This window comes from Oncorhynchus clarkii, chromosome 10 (genome assembly GCF_045791955.1).
Source record: "Oncorhynchus clarkii lewisi isolate Uvic-CL-2024 chromosome 10, UVic_Ocla_1.0, whole genome shotgun sequence".
In the NCBI taxonomy this organism is placed as follows: Eukaryota; Metazoa; Chordata; class Actinopteri; order Salmoniformes; family Salmonidae; genus Oncorhynchus; species Oncorhynchus clarkii.
Window position 1 is genome coordinate 69,153,826 of NC_092156.1, and position 9,185 is coordinate 69,163,010.

General features: G+C 40.9%; 1 pseudogene; it reads left to right on the forward strand.

Annotated features, from left to right (window-relative positions):
- Positions 1-1,620: 1,620 nt before the first annotated feature.
- LOC139419321 (leucine zipper protein 4-like) lies at positions 1,621-5,110 on the forward strand (annotated as a pseudogene).
- Positions 5,111-9,185: the final 4,075 nt, after the last annotated feature.

Sequence of the window (9,185 nt, forward strand, 5' to 3'; positions counted from 1 at the left end):
TACAACACTGCCCCTTTAGGACAAAAAAAGCTCTTTACCTGACTCTCTTTTCAAAGATGTCTAGAAATGTACACGTTTTGTGCTCTTGTAGGAAGAAATCAGTCCCCCATTGAGGACTGCAAATGATCTATATCTGGGATAATAACTCACTAACTGGCAAAGGATAGGAACAGATATGCATGTGGCTACATGCAGCTCTCACTTTGATCTCAAAACAAGCACATCTACTCACGTCTGCTCACGCTGTAAAAACAGTCCAGTTCAAAGGGAATGGCACTGATCCATGTATGGCAATGGTCTATTTGCATAACTACTGCAGCTCTGATTGGTTATGGCGCACCAGTCTGTGTAGATAGAGTATGGGCCTGAGTTGTGCCTGTCATTGCAGTAGAATCCTACTCTGATGCGTTCTGCCTACAACAAAATCTCTTGTGCAGTTAGTTTTGCATACTAAGTTCTTGCATAGTTTGTTTTGTGTCGGTATGTTGCATTGAAAGTGGCTAATAATCGTTGATTAGATCACATTACCCACAGTAAAGGGAACGCTGATAGTGTTCACTAATGAGGAAAACTCTATAAAGTGCACGTGCTGATATTTCCTCTGCGCTGCAGTCCCAGGGAGCTGTGCACCTGCACCAACACGCAGTTTAGAGGGAACATTGCTCTATACAGTTATAATGCAGATTAATTAGCCTAATTTTAAGAAGTTATTTGGCCACTTTAGTTCTGATACAATCCTTATTAAAACATACAGGCCTGTGGGCCTGTGACTATGATATAAAATAGTCACAGAAAAAAGTATGCACTGTTTCTTACATTACTGCAAGAAAACATTCACAAGTGATAATACATCATTCACAAGTGATAATACATCATTCACAAGTGATAATACATCATTCACAAGTGATAATACATCATTCACAAGTGATAATACATCATTCACAAGTGATAATACGTCATTCACAAGTGATAATACATCATTCACAAGTGATAATACATCATTCACAAGTGATAATACATCATTCACAAGTGATAATACATCATTCACAAGTGATAATACATCATTCACAAGTGATAATACAATCATACACAAGTGATAATTAGTCATTCACAATTGATAGGTTAATACTGTCACCCATCACACTTTTCTTAATTGAATGTTATCTTTACATATACTAAATAATATATGTGTGAAAATAGTTTTGATATAGGATGGATCATTATCATGCACCTGTCTTGGAACAGGGATATGGGGTAGTGTTCATTTTCATACCAGCCAGGTAGGTTATACTCCTGTTGTAAAGCGAAGCAATGTGCTTAATATTAGGAACGTTGAGAAATAAATAAACATAGTAGGCCTAACCTATAGAAAGCTGATGGGATCCTCTTCTTTTTCAGAAAGGCCCTCTAAACTCTGTTTTCTCACACACATAGCCTATAGAAATGTTGCTCAGCATGAGCTCATGGGCTCTCAAGTCTATAATTTGAGTTTTGATTACATTTGCATTAAGGGACAATAGAGTGCTGAGTAGCAGGCAGTTAGCAGGTTTGGTAGGCTACTAATGACAATCAGCAGCATCAGAGCTTGGAGAAGCCTAATTACCATGACTAAACGGTCACATGGAATTTGACTGCCATCATGTGACCGCAGGTGTGGCGGTAATATGGTCACCGCATTAGTCCTAGCAAGGACTGACCATCCAGAAGATCAAAATTGTTGTTTTAACCATGTTGAGGCTATACAGTGTTACAATGGAGTAAAAATGCATATGTTTTGTATGACTGTTAAACCAACCTCATGAGGCATTTCTATGTTATAATCTTCAAGAATCTATGGGGTTATATATGCAAATATTAATGTAGAAACTGCAGATTGCCCCTTTAATGATTGTAACATGGTATACTGATACAGTAACTTCCTCTTTAATGACTGTAACATGTTATACTCATACAGTAACTTCCTCTTTAATGATTGTAACATGTTATACTGATACAGTAACTTCCTCTTTAATGATTGTAACATGTTATACAGTAACTTCCTCTTTAATGATTGTAACATGTTATACAGTATCTTCCTCTTTAATGATTGTAACATGTTATACAGTAACTTCCTCTTTAATGATTGTAACATTGTCACGCCCTGACATTAGAGAGCCTTTTATTCTCTAATTTGGTTAGGTCGGGTGTGACTAGGGTGGGTATTCTAGTTTTTCTTTTACTATGTTGGCCTGGTATGGTTCCCAATCAGAGGCAGCTGTCTATCATTGTCTCTGATTGGGGATCATATTTAGGCAGCCTTTTCCCACTGGGTTTTTAATGGGATCTTGTTTTTGGTTAGTTGCCTGTGAGCACGCCATAGCTTCACGTTTCGTTAGTGCTTTATCTTTTTTTTTTGTGCCGGTTCACTAAATAAATATGTTGAACCCATACCACGCTGCACTTTGGTCAGACAATCCTTACAACAACATTCGTGACAAACATGTTATACTGATACAGTAACTTCCCCTTTAATGATTGTAACATGGTATACTGATACAGTAACTTCCCCTTTAATGATTGTAACATGTTATACTGATACAGTAACTTCCCCTTTAATGATTGTAACATGGTATACTGATACAGTAACTTCCCCTTTAATGATTGTAACATGTTATACTGATACAGTAACTTCCTCTAAAGCAGCTGTGAGAAACAGTCCTCTTGTTGCTGATTATGTCATACCCTCAAGTGTGTGTGTGAGTTTGTGTGTGTGTGTGTATGAGGGGGGGGGGGGGTATGTGTGTGTGTATGTGCATGCTTGCTATGATGTGTGAGTGTATGCATGTGTGTGTATGCGTGTTTATGCATGTGTCTGTGTGTATGGGTACGTGTGTGTTCTCACATCAGTGTGTATCTCCTCAGGACCTGAGGATTCAGGGAGAACACTCTATAGGATGGTTGCTGTGAGCTTTGGGATGCTGTGTGTTCTACAAGTATCCCAAATTATACTCTACTAGTGCACTACTGTTGGCCAGGGTCCATAGGGTTCTGATCAAAAGGATGCCATTTTGGACCCTATTTCATTTGTAGTGCATTCTTTTTGACCAGAGCCCATATCCCCTTTGTAGTGCACTACTTTTGACCAAGGCACAAAGGACTAGTGCACTATATAACAAATAGGGTGCCATTTAGGACCCATTCCCAGAACATCTCTTTTCTTTCTTTCTGCCTGCTCTGATAAAGAGAGAGACCAGATACAGGCCTGTAATAACACCACTGGCCTGGCGCATGACAGAGACCATCCAAACACCAGTAGTGGTATCATTGGCCTGGGTACAGAGAGAGACCAGTGCCGGAAGAACAGAAACCAGCTAGAGAGGGAGAGAGACCAGTTACAGAGTGAGAGAGACCAGTTACAGAGTGTGAGAGACCAGTTACATAGTGAGAGAGACCAGTTACATAGTGAGAGAGACCAGTTACAGAGTGAGAGAGACCAGTTACAGAGTGAGAGAGACCAGTTACAGAGTGAGAGAGACCAGTTACAGAGTGAGAGAGACCAGTTACAGAGTGAGAGAGACCAGTTAAAGTGTGAGAGAGACCAGTTACAGAGTGAGAGAGACCAGTTACAGAGTGAGAGAGACCAGTTACTGAGTGAGAGAGACCAGTTACAGAGTGAGAGAGACCAGTTACAGAGTGAGAGAGACCAGTTAGAGAAAACAAACCAAAACCAGTTACAGGAGTGTTACAATGCCCTGACTAAACAGGGACATGTTGAGAGACAGGGTCAGTCTTCTGATCAATGAGAAGGTGACGCTGGAGAAGGGGCTCTCTGGGTGTGGTAAGTTGCCAAGTCAGTCACCAGGACTGTATCTATACTGAACAAAAATATTTTACTGACTTTGTTCATATCAGGAAATCAGTCAATTGAAATAAATGCATTAGGCCCTAATCTAAGGATTTCACATGACTGGAATACAGATGTGCATTTTTTTTTAAAGGGCCTCACAATGGGCCTCAGGATCTCATCACAGTATTTTTGTGCATTCAAATTGCCATCGATAAAATGCAATTGTGTTCGTTGTCCGTAGCTTATGCCTGCCCATACCATAACCCCACCACCGCCATGGGGCACTCTGTTTTGACATCAGCAAACCGTTCGTCCACACAACACCATACACGTGGTTTGCGGTTGTGAGGATGGTTGGACATACTGCCAAATTCTCTAAAACAACGTTGTAGGCGGCTTATGGTAGAGAAATTAACATTAAATGATCTAGCAACGGCTCTGGTGGAAATTCCTGCAGTTAGCATGCCAACTGCCCATTCCCTCAAAACTTGAGACATCTGTGGCATTGTGTTGTGACAAAACTGCACATTTTAGAGCAACCTTTTATTGTCCCCAGCACAAGGTGCACCTGTGTAATGATCATGCTGTTTAATCAGCTTCTTGATATGCCACATCTATCAGGTCGATGGATTATCTTGGCAAAGGAGAAACGCTCACTAACAGGGATGTAAACAAATGTATGCACAAAATTGGAGAGAAATAAGCTTGTTGTGCGTGTGGAACATTTCTGGGATATTTTATTTGAGCTCATGAAACATGGGACCAACACCTTACAGGTTGAGTTTATATTTTTGTTCAGTGTCGATTCTATACCCTTCCTTCTCCTGAAGTGTGCGAATCTAGTGTGCACTTGGACACTGTGTGCAGTGAACCAATAGTTCAATTTCAGTGTTAACATTTGTTTAAAGGAATGTTGCAAGATTCTGGCAACTAAGCCAGTTTTTCTACTTAGGATCACATGAACTCTGGATGCCACGGCAACACACGCAGGCACGGCAACACGCGGGCACGGCAACACACGCAGGCACGGCAACACACGCAGGCACGGCAACACGCGGGCACAGCAACACATGCAGGCACGGCAACACGCGGGCACGGCAACACACGCAGGCACGGCAACACGCGGGCACGGCAACACACGCAGGCACGGCAACACGGGGGCACGGCAACACACGCAGGCACGGCAACACGCGGCACGGCAACACACGCAGGCACGGCAACACGCGGGCACGGCAACACACGCAGGCACGGCAACACGCGGGCACGGCAACACACAGCCTTTAGAAACTGAAACAGGTTTGCTGTATTTAAGTGTTATTTCCTTCTCTGTTTGTCTTCTCAAACAGAGAAAATGTGTCCTGAAGGATGGAAGTAGTTTGGCTCCAGCAGCTGTTACTACCTCTCGGCTGAAAAGAAACCCTGGGAGTACGCTGAACAGGAAGGTCTGGAGAGAGGAGCACACCTGGTGATCATAAATAGTAGAGAGGAACAGGTGAGAGAGAGAGAGAGAGAGAGAGATGAAGAGAGAGATGAATCAGGTAAATAAATACTTACATGCAATTGACAACATCATTATCTTTCACCTAACAGAAATTCCTCATTGCATTAAGGACATTTTCCTGGATGGGTCTGAATGAAAGAGTGACAACGGGGACCTGGAAATGGGTGGACGGTACACCACTGACCACATGGTGAGAGATAATAATCTGTCCATAAGACTGTAACCATTTTAAATAGATCTGCATTGGTATGACTTAGAATTATGTTAACCAGTGTCTGTCTAGTTCTCTGTGTTGTTAACCCTCTAGGTACTGGGCGGAGAAACAGCCTGATAATTCAGGTCCTAATGGGGAGGAGGACTGTACTGAGATGAATTATAGATATTGTGACCATGTATATACATGGAATGATGTAGGATGTACCGAGGAACCAAATTGGATTTGTGAAAGAGCGATTTAACAAACAATAGCTCGGTATGTACAGTTGCATTGCATGTAGTCTGTACACAAAGATCTCTCTCCCCCAATGGGTTTTTATTGGCATGGGAAATGGGTTTATATTGCCAAAGCAAGAAACAAAAGACAACATCATTAAAAAACAATGTTTACAAGGGGGGAGGAGTGGTAGGATTAGGGGAAAATAATAAAGGAAAATATATAGATTTTATATACATCTACCCTAAAAATATATGTGGGATTGGAAATTATGGAGACAATTACATTGATGGAAGCCACAATCTATCCACAATATTAAAGCTGGTCTACCCAATAAAAAAATAAAATAAAATGTACTGTAAACATTGCACTCAAATGTTTCTAATTCTTTGTGGGCAGTGTGCACATAGCCTGTCTTCTCTCGAGAGCCAGGACTGCCTATGGCGGCATCTCTCAATAGCAAGGCTAGGCTCACTGAGTCTGTACATAGTCAAGAATTTTCTTAATTTAGGGTCAGTCACAGGGGTCAGGTATTCTGCCACTGGGTACTCTCTGTTTAGAGCCAGTCACAGGGGTCAGGTATTCTGCCACTGGGTACTCTCTGTTTAGAGCCAGTCACAGGGGTCAGGTATTCTGCCACTGGGTACTCTCTGTTTAGGGTCAGTCACAGTGGTCAGGTATTCTGCCACTGTGTACTCTCTGTTTAGGGCCAGTCACAGTGGTCAGGTATTCTGCCACTGTGTACTCTCTGTTTAGGGCCAGATAGCATCCCAATTTGCTTTGTTTTTTGGTTGATTCTTTCCAATGTGTCAAATAGTTATCTTTTTACATTATTATAGTTTGGCTGGGTCTAAACATATTCATGATGAAGGTATTGATTATAATAAACATATTAATGATAAAGATATTGATTATAATAAACATATTAATGATAAAGATATTGATTATAATAAACATATTCATGATGAAGGTATTGATTATAATAAACATATTCATGATGAAGGTATTGATTATAATAAACATATTCATGATGAAGGTATTGATTATAATAAACATATTCATGATGAAGGTATTGATTATAATTAACATATTAATGATAAAGCTATTGATTATAATAAACATATTAATGATAAAGATATTGATTATAATAAACATATTAATGATAAAGATATTGATTATAATAGGCTTCCTAAAGCTTAACGCTTATTGATGGTGATATTTGTTAATTTGATGCTTATTGATGGTGATATTTGTTATTGCTATTGTCTGTTGACCAGTCTCAGCCCCTTTTTCAGAAATGTGACATTATGAATATCTCATTGGTTCATTCTGTATTCCCTGTGTATAGCAAATATACAGACTAATGACATGGTGATTTCTAATCCATCTCTCGGTGTAACACATGCTACCACTGTACTCTGTACTGACGTTGTTGACTTGGTTCTTTCCTATCTCAACCAGTGATTTTTCAGATGCTTCATTGCGTATTAGGTTGAATATCTATTCACTCGTCATGTTATTCTGTTACCTACAGGTCCTGGTTTTTACCATATTGGACTTGGTCGTCCACAATGCTTATAATTAAACAAGCTGTGGATATTAGGTAGAAATAAGCATGGCATGTGTCTTTGGTGCCATCTTGTGGGAGTTTTGGTAATAACAACTGCTGAACAAAAACAGATATTTCCCCAGGCAACAGAGACTTCTCTTGGTGGAGGTGGTGCAGGTTCACGTATACATATGCCCATATGTACCAAGATTTAGGATCAGGTCCCCTCTGTCCATGTAATCTTATTTGTTGCGATCTAAATCGTAAACCTGATCCTAAATCTGTATTCCTACTCTAAGACGCTTGATCTCTTCTTCAAATGTATCTCAGAGTAGATTCAACTGAAATGGTGATGTTCTGAACGACCAGTTGAAAAACGGGGAGGGGTTGGGGAACACTGCCCTTTAAATATTCCCACTCTCCAGGGTGCATACTCAGAGCATGCACTGACCAGCTGGCAAGGGCATTCACTGACACTTTAAACCTCTCCCTGACCCAGTCTGTAATACCTACATGTTTCAAGTAGACCACCATAGTCCCTGTGACCAAGAACACCATGTTAAACTGTCTACAGCTGCACCATCGAGAGCACTACAGATGGTAGTGCATATGGCCCAGTACATCACTGGGGCCAAGCTTCCTGCCATCCAGGACCTATATAATAGGCGGTGTTAGAGGAAAGCCCCAAAAAATTGTCAGACTCCAGTCACCCAAGTCATAGACTGTTTTCTCTGCTACCACACAGCAAGCGTTACAGTTTTTGCCCCCAAGCCATAAGACTCCTGAACTGGTAAACAAATGGCTACCCAGACTATTTGTATTGTGTGCCCCCCCCAACCTCTCTTTTATGTTACTGCTACTCTCTGTTCAGCCTATATGCATAGTCACTTTAACCATATCTACATGTACATACTACCTCATTCAGCCTGACTATCCGGTGTCTGTATGTAGCCTCTACTTTTATAGCCTTGCTACTGTATATAGCCTCACTACTGTATATAGCCAGTCTTTTTACTGTTGTTTTATTTCTTTACTTACCTATTGTTCACCTCACACCTTTTATGCACTATTGGTTAGATCCTGTAAGTAAGTATTTCACTGTAAGGTCTACACGTGTTGTATTCACGGTGTGCAACGTTCAGCGCACGTGACAAATAAACTTTGATTTTATTTGATCACTAAGCTAAGGACCCTGAGACTGTTTTCTCTGCTACCGCACGGCAAGCAGTACCACCAAGTCTGCGACCAAAAAATCTCCATAACACTCCTGCCCCCAAGTCATAAGACTGCTGAAAAGTTGATCAAATTGCTACCTGGACTATTTGCATTGACCCCCTTATTAAATGATAATTCTTTGGACGGACTTTCTTGCACAGGCTCGATGTACACAGAATCAACTCTAACCACACACACACACACACACACACACACACACACACCATGTTTATAGACCCGTTATTATTTTATTGTGTTACTCGTTTTCCTTTGTCTTGCCTACTGTTTTGATACTCTGCATTGTTGGTTAAAGGGCTCGTAAGTAAGCATTTCACACTAAGTTCTACACCTGTTGTATTAGGAGCATGTGGCCAAAAGGCAGTTTTAGCATCTTTATCTGTACCATTACAGCATCTGTGACAGCATGAGCTGCGTCAGAGGGATTTCACCATGGTTCCGCCATTTTAAAGTAGTCAACTGGGTGGGTTTTCCTATGGGTTGTAGCCTCAATGGCGCTGCCCATGTTGTCACAGACGCTATAATGGAACAGATATAAAGATGAGTCCTCGATCTATCTCTATGGTAGAGATCTAAAACAAGTGTGCTGTTTTGTGCTCTTGGTTTCCTGTAATAAACCCCAATTGCTGTATTTTAGTATAGC